Below are 17,739 nucleotides of genomic sequence, written 5' to 3'. Positions count from 1 at the left end.
GTATTTGGGTTGTGAGAGAAACAGAAGAGTCTCCAATAACTCAAAGTTCTTAGAACTGAGCAGTTGTAAATTGTGAGACTGAGATTGACATATATATATATATATATATATACACACACATATACTAATTAATATGTGTAAAATAGATAACTAATGAGAACCTGTATAGCACAGAGAATTCCACTTCACTGTACAGTAGAACTGTAACACAGGGAATTCCGCTTCACTATACAGTTTCCTGTAGAGCACAGGGAACTCCACTTCAGTGTACAGTAGAAACTAACACAACATTGTTAAACAACTATACTCCAATAAAAAAAAAAAAAGTTGCTCAGAAAGAGACCTGGATGAATGTAGCAAGAGCAGGATAATTTATGTGGGATTTTTGGGGGGTGGGGTGGGGTGGACGGAGCTGGGAGTAAGGGAGGAGAAAGCAGCCAATCTGAGAGTTCAGAAGTACAGTTTTTGAGATATTTATCAGATATACAAGTGAAAATATCAAATAGACAGTTGATAAACAAGTATAGCGTTCAAAAGAGAAGCCTGAATTGGATGTATACATTTGAGAGTCATCAACATAAAACTGGTATTTCAATTCATGAGACCAGAAAAAAATCACCATATGAGTGAATTAGAAAGGAGAAAAAGACCAACGTCTAAGGTGAGTAGTGAGCAAAAGAGACTTTAAAGAGTGACCATTGGGTTAGGAGATAAAACAAGAGCATGTAATTTATTATGATAAATGCTCTTAAGAGATAGAAGATATTGAAGATAGAGAAATAACCACTGGAAATAACAGCATAATGGTCATCGGTGACCTTAAGAGGGCAGTTTCATTATAGCAGGAGGGGGCAAACACATGACTGAAGTGGTTTTAGAGAGGATGGGAACAGTGAGTATAAACCAATACATGTTTTGGAAGCTCACCTTTCAGGTTTTAGCAAGAAAGGAGACTGGAAATTATGAAAGAGAAAAGAGCTGGGGTGGGAAGCTGGAAAGAGGATAAGAGGGTAAGGAGGGAGTGCTCAAAGAGAAAGGGGATTCTTCCTTGTGCATAGGTAATATCATAAATGGGGGAGTTAGACAAGAAATGAAGCAAACAACATTGCAAAATAAAAGAACCATATTGGTCCAGACCCACTGTCCTCCAAGACAAACATTCATTCCATTTTCAGAGGGAATAATATGTTTTCAGAGTGAATCTTACAGACGGACAGAGTAAGCTGTAGTATATGTGGTTGCTGTGAGTTGAATTGTATCCTCCAAAAAAATATGTTCAAGTCCTAACCCCTGCTGGTGCCTGTGAATGTGAACTTATTTGGCAATAGGGTCGTTGCAAATGTAATCAAGTTAAGATAAAGTCATATTGGACTAGGGGTGACTCTAAATCGAAAAACTGGTATCTTTACAAAAAAGCTGTGTAAAGACACATATTCAGACAGAGAAGAGAAGGCTATGTGATGACAGGTAGAAATTAGAGTTATACAGTTGCAAGCCAGAGAATGCCAAGGATTGATAGCAACTACCAAAAGCTAGGACAGGGCAAGGAAAGTGTTCCCTTAGAAAGTGGACTTGCTGACACTCTGATTTTGGACTTCTGGCTTTCAAACTGAGGGAGAATAGACTTGTTTTTTAAGCTACCCAGTTTGTGGTACATTGTTACGACAGCCCAGGAAACTAATACAGTGGTATTATTCCAAGAATTTTGTAAATTTTTGTTTTGTTTTGTTTTGATACCTCTCCTTCACAGGATTTCTAACACTGAATAATCCTAGAAGATATGTTCAGTCAACAAGAGTACTGATGGATAATTAGAATTTTCAAATAAACTCAAGATTATTGGTTACATATACCTTAGTAGAGTTGCATTTCAGGTTATTTCTCCTTAGTAGGATCTGATGGAAGGAACACCAAAAGTAACCTAAAATGGTAATGAAAGCAACTCTGAAGTCACTAAAGATAAACCAGTATAATTCATAATAACCCCATTCAATGCCAGTTTCAAAACTTAGACTGACCCTTCAACTACCTTAATTGCTCTATCATGAGTTAGAAGTGTACTCTGTGCCAGCTCTGAACTGATATCCTCATGCCTTCAACTAGTCCTAGGCAAGACTAGGGCCAAAGTGTGTGGTTGGTTATACCAACTGTGTCCTGCAATACTCCCTCCATCCTCACAGGGGAGCTAGGGAATAGGGACTGAAATTTATCTCATGCTTTGCTCACCAGTCCATACCCCTAGGTATAGATTATGTCATCTAAGTTCTATCTGTGCTAGCAGGAATTGCTGGGTTTAATTCTGCAGTAATGTATCATGCCTACATTTATTTAACAAGTATTTATTGTACTTATAGTATGATAGAGAGTATTTTAGTTCTGGGACCACAATCAGGAAGAAGACAGAGTGCTTGCCCTCCAACAGTTTATACTGAAAAAAAATTTTAAATAGCAATTTCCAGGTGGTATGATAATCGCTAATACAGAGATAAAAACAAGGTTCTGGAACACTTCTTAGGAGGTACCAAGAGAGGCAGTCTAAGTTCCTTAGAAGTGTTACTCTTTAAATCAAAGCTCAAAACTGAATAAGGGTTAGCCATATAAAGAAATGGAATAATAGAAATTACACTTAGAGCTAAAATCATATGCAAAGTCCAAAAAGCCAGAAAGGGTATGCTCGTTCATGAGACTGCAAAATATTCAGTTTAGCTGGACCTTAGAGTAGGTGGCGAGGACAGGAGATAAAACTTGTATAAGCAAGGGCCAAATCATGAAAGATCTTGAATGCATGTTAGAGGAAACAAATAAAGCCAACCACATGTTTAAAAGCAAGAAAAATAATCAGATTAAATATTAGAATGAGTACTTAATATGTATTGGGATAAATAAGTTGGAAGGCAAGGCTAGAATCTATTGAAGAAGTGAATGTAAAATCCAGGATTGAGTATGCGGCCTGAACCATGATTTTAGAAGGAAAGAAGTGGACATATGTGAGAATAATGAATGCATGTGGCTGATTGAATCTGAATGAAGAAATCAAGGAAGACTCTCAGGATTTGGGAAGACAAGTTAGAGAATAAGCGAGGGAAATGAAGTAAAGGATAGGGAAAAGATAGGTTTGGTTTTAGATAAGTTGGGTCTGAGGTCATCACGAGGTATTTTTTGATGGAGATGTTCAATAATACATTGTATATAAAAGTTCATAAGTGAAATTAAGCATGAAAATTTGTGTTATCATCTGCATATACATGTTAGCTGAAGAAAAGTAGAATAGGGGTCATAACAGCACCTCAAAGAACAACTAAATTTTATGGCACAGATGGAAAAGAGGAGACTAAGAAAGGAATTTAGTAATAGGCCAAACGTGTGCTGGTGTGTGGAAACTAATAAGAGTGTTCCAAGTAGAATGAGGTCACCAGTTTCAAATGATGCAGAGGATTATGGTAGATGAAGACTGAAAATTATCACAATTTGGCCATGAAAAGAGAATTGTTTAGTGCAATCCCTTTTCTAAAAAGTGACTGAATCTCTGAGCTGGTCCACACTTTAATTTTAAAATGTTTTAATTAAGGGTATAAGGTCACTTATAGTATTAGTAAGTACTAATAAACATTAGTTGATTGATCAATTAATCTTTCATTATCATAATCAATTAGGATTATGTACATAAACTTTGTAAATTGGCTATAAACCCAGAAACCTTGTGAACAAATTAGAAGAGGCATTTTTATAATTCTGGTAATTGTCTCTTAATTAAAGTTATTTTCTAAATATGATTGAATACCAACACTTAGATTATATCCAGGTACCTGAAATCCAAATAATCCATGTTAATTTATTTTGTAGATACACCAGAAAACTGAATCAGGCTTAGCATTCTGAATAAATAATAATTCTATAACCTGGAGAATGATTTGGCAACATACAGAGTTGAGATTTGTCCTAGGAAAAACTGCTTCCCATTCATGTTTGCATTACCTCTGCAATAAGTCCTCCATGGATGATTGCCCATGGAAAAATCATGAAATGAATGAACATGTGGATGAATGAAAAAAAGTACAAGTGTGTAATGGAAAACAGATTGTGAAAGGCTAATGGGATTAACCCACATTGTCCCAAAGAGAAATTTTAAACCATGATTCATGAATAAATAAACTTTCATGAAACACAGAAAAATTACTGTATGCTGTTACCCTCTGTAGGTAGTGTTTGTCATGTTTGCTCTTCCTCTGCTTTCAGCACCCTCCCTTGACAACATTTTCACTAATAAGTATCTCTCACTGTCATAGTTCTAAGATTTGCTCTCTAACTGTACACATGAATCAGTACCATTTTCTTCCCTCTCTCACCAATCCAAGGGAATCTGTCACTTGTTCTTGTCTAGCAGACCAACTATTCAGATGAATTACTCTCAACTGTGGTGTATTGAAGATATCCCAACCCCTGCTTCAGACTATACATGTACTTAATAGGCATTTAATAAAGCATTTGTAAACAGTTTCAATTTCTCCCCACACTTAAAGCATGGAGATTTACTGTATTGTTAAACTAGTGCCTGGCAGAAACAGACATTCCAACGTTTGAAATACTAATTATAAGCGAGTTCCTCATAATTTAATTTTACCACAGTGTTTCATTGATTCAAAACAAGGTTGAAGAAGAAAAGTTGTCAGTCAGCTTTTAAAAACACTATGTTCCCAATGTAATCATACTGCTACTTGAGACAACTGTTGGTATGGCTGTAAAAGGTTAAGATACATACACACAGACACATGTGCACACACACGTTGTCCTCAAAAAATAAAAAACACTGCAAAACATCATGAACTCATTGATGATATAGGTCCTACTTCATTTGAAAGTAAAAGTCACCAGATAATTATGGAACATATACAGAATATTCAGATTCAGTAATAAATATTCTAAAAATTCCATTCAAATTTATACTTTGATTCAGAGCTTTTTTAAAAAAAGTTGGGGAGATAGGTTAAGGAAAAATAGTCTCTTTCTCTCTTAATCTTTTTTTGGTGAAGATCTTATCAAAGGACATACAAATCCTCAGGGATGATATTCTTCTTTCCTCCTAAATAGCCTTTCACAGTATTGTTTTATGTTAACTTTTCCAGGGATTTTAACTTTCAAACATAACATTCTGAAGATCTCCTTCTGACAGCAGAGCTTGAAAAGTAGTCTTTCCACATTTAATGATTTTTTACATAACTGCATTTTTTTCTTTTTGAATTATCTAGCACAGAATATATATATATATATATATATATATATATAGCATTTAAATTGATTTTGACTCTGAAAATACATATAATTTATAAATATCCTTGAAACAAATATAATTTTGGTATACTATATTCTAAATTTGAGTTTATAACTCCTTTGTGAGCTTTTAAGTTTCCCTATTACTTCTGGTGTTTTGCTTTTGACACCACCCATTACATGTTATAAGTAGAGGTATCCTACAGTAATGGTGATCCTAATGTAATGGATTTTTCTACACGGGTAACATACTTCCATTAGACCTTCAAAAGGACACCAGAATAAGTATTTGAGATTCCAAAGCTTTCCAATAAAGGATATTTTAAGCCTTGTAAGTTTTCTAGCCCCCAAATCAAACTAGATAAGTAACAGACTACTCTATCCCTGCCTAAGGTGAGCCCTAGCTTCTAGACTGATCAGCAATGCAACAAAATATATGAAATATTGAATTTTCACCTAGCACTCTTAGTGTACCTAATTCAATCAGAATCTGTATCAATCTCTAGCACAAGGTGTTTTGAAGTATATATATGTAATTTGACCTGAAATGTCCAGGTAATTTTTGAATATTTACAGCAGTATCACCCCTTCCAATCCATAAAGACCTAATCTTAGAAAGTCATCAAAGTTAAAAAAAAAAGGAACAGAATCTCTCTTTTGAAGTTTTATCTAATCTTCACTTAATATTTATAAAACACATACAAAGTCATATATTTTAAATATTATAAGTGGCTAAAACAAATTAAATTTAAAAAACCAAGAATAAGACCCCCACCTAATCCCTATAACTACTTTCAAAAACTTGAAACTATTTTTAAGTACATAAATTTAAAAAAAAACAATTAAACATTTAATTGAAATACTTTAATGAAAAATCTTAACAGCTGCCCCTTGACCACAGAATAAAATCCAAAGCCAGTTAAACATCATACAGGGCCCTGTGTGAATTGATTCTTAATAAACTTCTAAATTTCATTCTTCTTCCCATTTACCTCTCTGCTCTCATTTGCCTTTTGGTCTTTCCACACTTTTTCCCCTGAATCTGGAACACTATTCCCTCATATCTCATTCTTTAGATCTCATTTGAGGCATTCCTTAGGCTCCAGGAAGCATTCTATCCCCAAATTCTCCTGTCCTCTGATCTCCACCCACATAATATTAATGTTTGTATTAGGGTCCTCTCTTATGTGATGTCACTGCACATGAGACTTCTTCCATCATAGCCCCAATCACATTACAGTCTAGTTTCCTATTTGAACTATTATCTTGGGGGGCAGGCACCATGTCTGTCATATTCAACATTTTAATCTCAAGTACTTATCCCAATGATGAGTATATAATAGGTACTCAATATTATATATTCACAAATGGATGATTTTTTGAAGAATTAGTATAAGAATTAATGAAAATATATAACATCAAAATAAAAAAGAACACATTTATTTAAATAGGAGTGTTGGGCTTCCCTGGTGGTGCAGTGGTTAAGAATTCACCTGCCAATGCAGGGGACACGGGTTTGAGCCCTGGACCAGGAGGATCCCACATGCCACGGAACATCTAAGCTCATGTGCCACAACTACTGAGCCCGTGAGCCTAGAGCCAGTGCTCTGCAACAAGAGAAGCCACCACAATGAGAAGCCCATGCACAGAAAGGAAGAGTAGCCCCCTCTCATTGCAACTAGAGAAAGCCCGCACATAGCAACAAGGACCCAACACAGCCAAAAATAAATAAATAACATAAATAAATTTTTGTAATAAATAAATAAATAGGAGCATTAAAACAAAAAGGTTGTGCTGGAAAAAAAAGAGGAAAACCCAAGCAAAAAATATATTTGTCCTGAAAGTTCAGATTGAAATTATTTTCCCCTATTTCTGAGAAAATATTATAACAAAATAAATTTCTTCTTGAAATAAAGTACCTTAAAAGTATATTCATTTGGCCATCCTAAAATTATAACTTTTCCATTTGTTCTGCAGTTAATTCCTTCTTATGCCAGTTAATGTGTGTTTTGGTCACTCTGCACATCACTGTTATGATTTATTCTACATTTATAAAATAACCCTTCCATCTTTAACCAAGCTGTTCAAGTCTTCTTAAAGTTAAAAGGAAAAAACTAAATTTACATTTTTTAAAAGAGGTTCAAGACTTGACCCTTCAGAATGCCATGAGTTCTTTTCATTTATCAGTACCTTTAAAAGTTCTTTTGATTTAAAAACAATTTTTCTAACAATTTTACAATTTTAACAGAAACTTTACCTGTTAATGTAAGAATTCTTCTGAAAACTTTTAAAAATAGAATTTTTCTGAAAACTTTTAAAAATAGAACTTAAAAACAATGGATATATTTCTACCCATAATATTTATTTATATGGCTATATATTTATTATTCATCATTATAAGATTACATGAAACTTCACAATATAATAATGAAATTAATCATCATTGTAATATTCAGTTATTTATTGTTAAGTGTTTCATATGTGAGGCTTATTTTAATCACCACCAGCAATGGATATTATAGGTACCCTACACATGTACTTAGGGCATCAGCAATGCCTGAATAACCCCCTCCCAAAAGAGGATCAGGAAATTATTTAATGATTGATATATTTTAAATGGCATAACATTTTATCATAGGGAAAATTTAAAAAATGTTGGACTTTCTTCCAATTAATTTATGGTTTAGAAATACTTTCATTTTTGAATTGCATATGAGGAAATTTAATAAACAAGTCAGTGCTTGAGGCTTCTAAGCTTCTTAATTTATCCCTCTTTGTTACAACAGTCCTATAAGATAATTAATAATCTCTAATGTACTGATAAAGAAATGGAGGTTTCTACTACCAAAAGCCATCTATAGATTCAATGCAATCCCTATCAAGATTCCAATGCCATTTTTTACAGCAGTAGATAAAACACTCCTAAATTTTATATGTACCTATAAAAGACCCTTAATAGTCAAAAATATCCTAAGAAAGAAGAACAAAGCAGGAGGCATCATACTTCCTGATTTCAAACTATACTATGAAGCTATGGTCATCAAAAGAGTATGGTACTGACATAAAAATGGACAAACAGACCACTGGAGCAGAATCAAGAGCCCAGAAATAAACCCAAACACATATGATCAACTAATATTTGATGAGGGAGCCAAGAATATTAAATGAAGAAAAGACAGTCTTTTCAATAAGTGGTCTGGGATACTTGAATGTTCACATGTAAAAGAATGGACCTATATCTTAAATTAGTCACAAAAATTAACTGAAAATGGATTAAAGACTTAAATGTAAGACCTGAAACCATAAAACTCCTAGAAGAAAAGATAGGAATAAAGCTCCTTGACATGGGTCTTAGTAAGGACTTTTTTTGTATAAGGCACCTAAAGAACAAGCAACAAAATAAAAAAATAAACAAGTGAAACTACATCAAACTAAAAAGCTACTACACAGAAAAAGAAACCAGCAACAAAGTAAAAAGACAACCTACGGACTAGGAAAACATATTTTCAAACCATACATCTGATAAGGGGTTAACATCCAAAATATATAAACAATTCAAACAATAGCAGAAAAAAAAAAGGCCAAATAACCCAACTAAAAAATGGGCAAAGGACCTGAATAGATGTTTCTCCAAAGAAGATATATGAAAGGTCAACATATACATGGAAAGATGCTCATGATCACCAGTCATTAGGAAAATGCAAATTAAAATTACAATGAGATATCACCTCATGCCTCTCAGAATGACCATCATCAAAAAGACAAGAAATAACAAATAATGGGATGGATGTGGAGAAAAGGGAACACTTGTACACTGTTGGTGGAATGGTAAATTGGTACAGCCACTATGGAAAACAGTAAGGAGGATCCTCAAAAAATTAAAACTAGAACTACCATATGATCCAGCAATTCTACATTGGGTATTTACCCAAAGGAAATAAAAATACTAACTTGAAAAGACATCTGCAACCCCATGTTCATAGCATCATTATTCACTATTCATTAATAGCTAAGGTACAGAAACAAGTGTCCATTTATGGATGATGGATAAGCAAGTTGTGAGATAGATATATATATATATATATATATATATATATATATATACACACACATACAATGGGAGATATTATTCAGCCATAAAAAAAAACAAGGAAATCCTACAATTTGTGACAACAAGAATAAACTCTGAAGACATTATGCTAAGTGAATAGGTGGTCAAATGTACAAACTTACATTTATAAGATAAATAAGTACTAGGGATGTAACATAAAACATAATGACTATAACTAGCACTGATGTATGATGTATAGGCAAGTTGTTGAGAGTAAATCCGAAGAGTTCTCATCACAAGAGGAATTTTTTTTTCTTTTTTCTTTCTTTTCTTTTTGTTGTATCTATATGAGAAGATGGATGTTAGCTGTACCTATTTTGGTGATCATTTCATAATATGTGTAAATTAAACCATCATGCTGTATGCCTTAAACTTATACAATGATATATGTTAATAATTAAATTTATACAGTGATATAAGTTAACTACTTCTCAATAAAACTGGGAAATATAAAGTATATCAGCTAAAATTTTAAAAAAAAGAAATGGCCAAGACTTGATTAATAACTGAAAGGTTCCTAAATTTTTGTCCCTGCTTCCAACTTGAGACCAATCACAAAGAAACAAATATATACCCCCTAAACAATTACATAGCATGTCTCACTTCTAGGTGTCCACCTACAGCTTCCTATGTCAACAGGCTTCAGTCAGGGCATACCTGAGGTCTTCCTCTTTTTCCACTATAAAGCTTTCCCACTCCTCTGCCTTCCTTTGAATCTGCCAAAACCCAAGTGAAGGTGGCTGACTCCCTTGCTATAGTAAGCTCAGAATAAATAGCCTTTGTTTTTCTCATTTGGTTGATCGTCTTATCTTTCTACAGTGCTCAACGGTGTGGGGATACAAAACAAGTCAAAGATATGTCCCTGGCTTTGAAATGCTTATAATCTACTTGGGAAGAGAAAATGTGCATGTGAAAATAATTTAGAAAAAATGAATCTACATTTAGGTAAAAAGACAGACTACCATTTTAAAAGAATTTAGGTGTTATGATGTTTTAATCAAGTTTGAGCATTACATAGGCCTGAAATTAAATCCCAGCTATGTGCCATATGACCTCTATAACTTGTAGGTGTTTGTTAGATCCTAAGCTTCAGTTTTCTCCTTTCTCAAATGAAAATATATTTATATCAAAGATAATACTTATAATTATCTATTATAATCATTTAATACATTAATGTCTTATTTGTTTCTTTTTTGTTATTGTATATACAATTTAAAGAGGAAATATGGAAATTATTTCATGGATAAAGTACAGTATGAATGGGATCACTTTATGGACTAGTGAAGAGGAAAATGGGTATTCCAGGTGGAGAACAATATAAAAGAACTATTCATGAACATGTTTTGTTTTCTTGTTAACATAAGGAAACCAACACCTCGAGTGTACAAAACAATGATGCATAAATAAATTTAAATAGTTTAGATATACTATATTAAATATTGATATACTTAGGTTCTTGGACACAGAAGAACCTAAAAGACAACTTAGGTTGTTGACCCAAGAGACAACAAAGAATAATTATTGCTCTTAAGCACAAAACTGACCAAAGACAATCTTAGAAAAATAAAATTATTAGTGAACGTATTGGAGAAGGGTATTATTAGATTCAAGGAGACCGCTTAAGAAGCTATTAAAGCAATACCAAAGCATTAAAATGTGACCCAAATCAAGTATTTTGTTAGCAGTGCTTCTCAGATAGCTCCAAGTTTTCAATCCTGGTAATCTTAGATCAAAGTGGGGGGAAGATAATCACACAGGCATCTAATATATTGTGACAGCAGTTCATACAGGTAGTCTGAATTCACTTCGTGCTCATTTATTCCCATAGGTTGGTTGGTTCTTAATATTTTCCCCTATACATATCTGTATCTCTTTTCTTGCCAAAATTCTAGATATTTTAAAAATATTTAAGTGCTATGTAGAATCTTGCAATATCATTCAAGTCAATGATGGTGTAATATTAGTCCTACTCACCAAATTTTTACCAATTCAGACTCCTTCCAGGCACATAGTAGGCATATAGTAGGATCACACTTTCACTTCTCCCTAAAGTTGGTTATGGCTACATACTTTGATTTGGCCTGTAAAATGTGTGTCACAACAGGGTGGAGTGCTTTAAAAGATAAAATTCAGTGCCACATAATTTTCACTCTGCCATAAATTGCAAGCTTCAATAGGTTATGTTCCTAAAAAGGAGTACAATGTATTTAAGGAATTAATTAAATAATTAATAACCTTCCAAAATAGAAAGCCAAAGGCCTGATGGGTTCACTGGTGAATTCTACCAAACTCTTAAGAAATAAAATCAATGCTGTGTATAAGTAAATTCCTCTCCCCCTTCCTACAGTACAACTTGCATAGCCATTTGTGATGACCCTCTTATCCTTTTAATTCTGAAAATATAGAGCATAGTCCCACACAAATAGTAGAAGTTTAACAAACCTTTTTTTTTTCCTCTTTCCCTAAGTGGCTAAGATGTCCCATCAGCAGTTAAGAACTTGAGCTTGACAGGTGATTGGTACTAAGAATTTCTATACTGATGTCATAAGTGTTAGCTCTTAATTCACTATGCATTGAATTTTCGGGTACTGTGCTATCCATATCCCATAATCACTAACTACTTATCAAATGAATCAATAAAAGTAATTTTTAATTTTTTCATTAGGTAAAGGCTTGTTTCATTTTGAATCATTACCCTTAGGAACCAGGACCCATAGCTTTATTTTTATTATTTACCTTTAATGATGTCTTTCATTTGACCGAATTCATCAAGCACTTATTGAAGACCACATAAGTGTGCTCATAGTATTAATTGTGGGGAGAGACCACAAACAGCAAGATGTAAGCCAGTTACAAGTACTCCATACAAGGGGATGGAAGGAGAAGAGATAAGGGTAAAAGAAGACTATATTAAAACAACAATGTTTGGAATTATTTAAAGAAGGTATTTTGAGAGTGAAAAGGAAAATTTTCACAAGGGGAATTGGGAATAGAGTTTAACTAAAAGGAAACGTTCAATTTTTCAATAGACATCTTACAGAAACCTCTAAAAAAAGAATAAAGACTTTACTGTAATTCTAAATACTAGAGCTCAGTTATAACCCAAAATGTACATGGCATTATCAAGGAAAGATGAGCAGTGTATAGTCCCTTTACAGAATTCTGATTTCAAGCAAGCTGATCATCTCCATATGCCTGAAATTATCCATAATAATTTCACATTTCATTGATTAATTCTTCTGCTTCCCTACATACAAACACAAAATGGTATGGACTTCCCTTACCTTGCACATTTTTCTAGTTATTGTTTCATTTTATTTAGTAATGTAATGAAAATGGAGCATTCAATCACGGGATTATCACTCATACTTTGTAGAGAACATTATTAATTATGTAGTATCAAGACTGCCACTTCAGGGCCTTGCAGAAGGTTGCCTAATTACCCAGTGATTTCAGGACAATTTACACTGTCAATCTGAGTAAAAAAGTAAATAAATAAAATAAGGCTGTGTTTTCTCTTCTTTCCCCCCTTTTTGCTCTATCTTCCTCATTGATATACCTTGGCTTACAGATACAAATAAATTCATTTGGTAATTCTATAAATTTAGCACCCAAGGCCTGGATTTTTTATTACATTTTAAAAAAATTATATTTTACACACTATCCCACCTCACTCCCTCCATAAAAGGTAATCATATTCACTGGTCTCATTCCTGGAAAGACTAACCTGGAATCATGTTTAAGGCTTTATTTTTGAATTTTCCAAAACTCTCCAAACTCACAATTTGTTAATTAAAATCTATTATTTGCTAAAGCTAATGTTAAGGAGAAAAACAAAGGCATTAATACATTCTGGAAAAATGTTAGGATGTAAAATGTACTGGAAATTTTGCTGATATGGGACATCAAGGACCATTTTCAAAGATTAGCACCATGTTTCCAATTCTCATTCCTACAAATTACTATTCAGTAAACAAACAGAGCTAAAATTCCCCCACCTATGAAATAATTCTCATTCTTTATGGCATTAAGATTCTGCCAAAAGCAACTGAGGTAACCACCAGTGTAACAAATGTGTAGCTGAGTAGAGGATTAAATTTGATGACAATTCAAAGAATAATTAAACAGCAAAGTTTATTAATCTGTATCTAATTAAATCAATAATCTACTAATGTTTATTGGTTTAATTCTTGAACTACCTGTATCTCAATTAACTGTGATAACCAAATAAAGGTACATTTTTAAAAGAAAAGTCATAACATTATTATTTTTAAACAAGACTCAACAGGTAACACAGATCTTTGACTTAACGATTGAGTTATATCCCAATAAACCCATCATAAATTGAAGATACCATCCGTCGAAAATGTATTGAATACACCTAACCTACAGAACATCATAGCAGAGCCTAGCATACCTTAAAGGTGCTCAGAACACTTACATTAGCCTACAGTGGGGCAAAATTCTCTAACATGAGACTATTTTATAATAAAGTATTGACTATTGCGTGTAACTTATTGAATAGTGTACTGAAAGTGAAAAACAGAATGGTTGTATGGGTACAGAATAGTTGTAAGCATATAGGTTGTTTACCCACTCAATCACTTAGCTGACTGGGAGCTGCAACTTATTGCCACCTCCCAGCATCACTGGAGAGTACTGCAACACATATAGCTGGTCCAGGAAAAGGTCAAAGTTCAAAATTCTTAGTATGGTTTCTACTGAATGCTTATCACTTTCACACTATCATAAAGTCAAAAAATTGTAAGTTGAACAATTGTAAGTCAGGGACAATCTGCATTTCTGTTCACAAAACTTAGAAAGCTATTGAGTTTAAAACTGTTTCTCAATTCTGGATATACAGAGAGATCATCTAAGGATACCAGGGCTTTATACCAGACCAATTAAATCAGGCTCTCTAAAGATGGGGCTCAGATTTTTAAATTTTTTAAAAGCTCCCCCAGATGATTTCAGTGTGTAGCCAGCTTAAGAACCACTGGGCTGCAGGATGGATGAAAAGGATGCTTTCTAACAAGTGACATTTTGTTTGTCAATGAGCTTAAACTATAAAGAAAACTGAAACACATGCAGGGTTTGAAGTCTAATTTTCAGTTTCAGAACGGCAAGGCCCTGTGCTTTTTTGTCTTAAGTTCAGCTTTTCATTTATTCATTCACTTCCAGAGACATATTGAGAATCTATAGCATCAACCTCACTCCTCTAACAATGACGTTCTCGTTCCTCACTCATATCACTTCTTTCCTGTCTTGTCCAATACATAAAATACTTGGTCAGAGATAGATCACAAGAAAAAAGCAATCCTTATAAGTTTTAAAATTATTTATTCTAGTTCTGTGGGAAATGCCATTGTTTTTTGTTTGTTTTTTTTTTTCGGTATGCAGGCCTCTCACTGTTGTGGCCTCTCCTGTTGCGGAGCACAGGCTCCGGAAGCGCAGGCTCAGCAGCCATGGCTCACGGGCCCAGCTGCTCCGCGGCATGCGGGATCTTCCCGGACCAGGGCATGAACCCGTGTCCCCTGCATCGGCAGGCAGACTCTCAACCACTGCGCCACCAGGGAAGCCCACCATTGGTATTTTGATAGCGGTTGCATTGAATCAATCTGTAGATTTCCTTGGGTAGTAGAGTCATTTTAACAATATTGATTCTTCCAATCCAAGAGCATGGTACATTTTTCCATCCATTTGTGTTGTCTTCAATTTCTTTCCTCAGCATCTTATAGTTTTCTGAATACAGGCCTTTACCTTCTTAGGTAGGTTTATTCCTAGGTATTTTATTATTTTTATGTGATGGTAAATGAGATTGTTTCCTTAATTTCCCTTTCTGATAGTTCATTGTCAGTGTATAGAAATGCAACTGATTTCTGTATATTAATTTTGTATCCTGCAACTTTACCGAATTCATTGATGAGCTCTAGTAGTTTTCTGGTGGTGTCTTTAGGATTTTCTATGAATAGTATCATGTCATATACAAACAGTGACAATTTTACTTCTTCCTTTCCAATTTGGATTCCTTTTATTTCTTTTTCTTTTCTGATTTCTGTGGCTGGGACTTCCTAAACTATGTTGACTAAAAGTAACAAGAATGGCATCCTTGTCTTGTTCTGATCTTAGAACAAATGCTTTCAGCTTTTCACCGTTGAGTATGATGTTAGCTGTGGGTTTGTCATATATGGCCTTTATTATGTTGAAGTATGTCCTCTCTATGCCCCCTTTCTGGAGAGTTTTTATCATAAATGGATGTAGAATTTTATCAAAAGCCATTTCTGCATCTATTGAGATGATCATATGTTTTTTATTCTTCAATTTGTTGATGTGGTGTATCACATTGTTTGATTTCTGGGTATTGAAAAATCCTTGCATCCCTGGGATAAATCCCAGTTGACCATCTCTTATATGCAGAGATGCAGTACATCTCTTTAATGTATTGTTGGATTGGGCTTGCCAATATTTTCTTAAGGAGTTTTGCATCTAAGTTCATCAGTGATATTGGCCAGTAATTTTCTTTCTTTTTTTTGTGATATTTTTATCTGGTTTTGGTATCAGGGTGATGCTTGCCTCATTCAAAGATGAGGGGAAGACAGAAAGGCAGAGAGAGAGAGAAAGAGGGGAGAGGAAGCGAATGAAATGTGTGGCGTGGCATAAATAATTAGCTTCAATGACACATTTGAAAGTGTAAGAATACAAAAACAATATGAACTTTGACAAATCTTTCTTATATGTTGAAGACTCTTCAATTACTAGAATAAAAATCATTGCATTAAGGAAAAAAATCAGATTACACAGTAGAAACACAAGCAAAGATTTGGTAATTTTTGTGGATGATTTGTAATAACTAGAAAAAATAATGCATTTTATAACATAAAATATAGTTTTTCATACAGTAAGTCCCCTACATATGAACCTTCAAGTTGTGAACTTTCAAAGATGCAAACGTACATTTTTATGTCCAATCACATAAATTAGTTCAAATGTCTGGCGTACATTATCATACGCATGAATCCTCTACAAGTGGTTGTGCTTTTGTGTACTTTACTGTAAAGTACTGTATAGAGTACAGTAGTACAGTATCTTTATTTCAAGCCCAGGATGTCTGGAAGCAAGCATAAAAGCAGTGGTGATGTAGCTCATACTACTGTACTTTTCAAGGTACTGTACAGTAAGATTAAAAATGTTTTCTTTAATTTTTTTTTCTGTTTTTTTAATGTGTTATTTGTGTGAAAAGTATTATAAACCTATTACGGTACAGTACTATATAGTCGATTGTGTTAGTTGGGTACCTAGGCTAACTTTGTTGGACTTACAGACAGATTGGATTTATGAATGTGCTCTCAGAATGGAATTCCTTCGTATGTAGGGGCCTTACTGTACTTTCTTCCTTCTTCTAATATTTATGTTAGAGCATGTATTTGTAGTCCAATAATTATAATAACAAACAGAAGGGGAAAAAAGGAAAAGACATATCTGCTACATAATAAAGCTAATTAAAAAGAAAGAAGATGAATATCTTTTTTAATTAACATCAGCTTTCTCCATAAAGCAAGATCATGGGTAAGTTCACTATTCCCTGCCTTTGCAGGGAAATTTATACTTATTCCTTTTTTTCAAAGGTCAATGTTATTATTTCTACTCAAATTTCACATCTGTGAAAACAGAAAATTTTAATTTATTATCAACCAAAATTGTACAGAGACTGTAAGTTGATTACTTCGCTCTCCTCTTCTTTCTTAGAAATATGAAATTAATTTTGTTCAAGGTAGTATCATGTCCAACTAAAAGACTGAATCCCCTGTTTTCCTCCCAACTAGACATGGTCACGGAGATATATGGAGAAGTTGTTGCTTGGTACCCCAAGGAAGATTCCTTAAAATAAGGATACATGATATATGATATGGGCTTTTTTAATCCCTTTCTCACTGATATCCCCCTAGGGATAGGAAAGCTGGACTCCCATCAATCATTTGGTCTGTAAGACAACATTAAGGCTGAAGCCACTCTAGAATGAAGAGGGTGTAGATACAGATAATGTGGAGTGACAATATCAGTCCCAGGCTACGTACACTGTGACTTCATTAATAGAGACAGACATATATCATTATCTTGTTTAAGCCATTGTTATTTCCAGGGTATCATTTAGACATTCATAAATGACACAAAATTTTTAAGAGGGATATAAGTATGCTGAATGCAAGGTTTATTCCTGGAGATTGGTTCAAAAGCAGGGGATAAATTTGTTCTTTAAAAAAAAAATCAGGATAGACTTCCAGTTTCTGGTTCTGCCCGTAAGGAGCTTAAAAATGACTACTCCATTCAAACAGCAAGTAAAAGGATGAACAAACTGAAAA

At 33.9% G+C, this 17,739-nt stretch overlaps 1 long non-coding RNA gene across 1 annotated transcript; it reads right to left on the bottom strand.

The window, feature by feature from the left end:
• Nucleotides 1-1,848: 1,848 nt before the first annotated feature.
• On the bottom strand, nt 1,849-12,182 carry LOC125964303 (uncharacterized). The gene is made up of 3 exons (XR_007477200.1): nt 12,116-12,182; nt 11,354-11,565; nt 1,849-1,921 (listed from the first exon to the last, which is right to left on the bottom strand). It is a non-coding gene; the product is annotated as an uncharacterized LOC125964303 (long non-coding RNA).
• Between the last annotated feature and the right edge of the window lie 5,557 nt (nt 12,183-17,739).

This window comes from Orcinus orca, chromosome 4 (genome assembly GCF_937001465.1).
Source record: "Orcinus orca chromosome 4, mOrcOrc1.1, whole genome shotgun sequence".
Classification (NCBI taxonomy): Eukaryota; Metazoa; Chordata; class Mammalia; order Artiodactyla; family Delphinidae; genus Orcinus; species Orcinus orca.
This window is presented reverse-complemented; position numbering and strand designations above follow the sequence as displayed.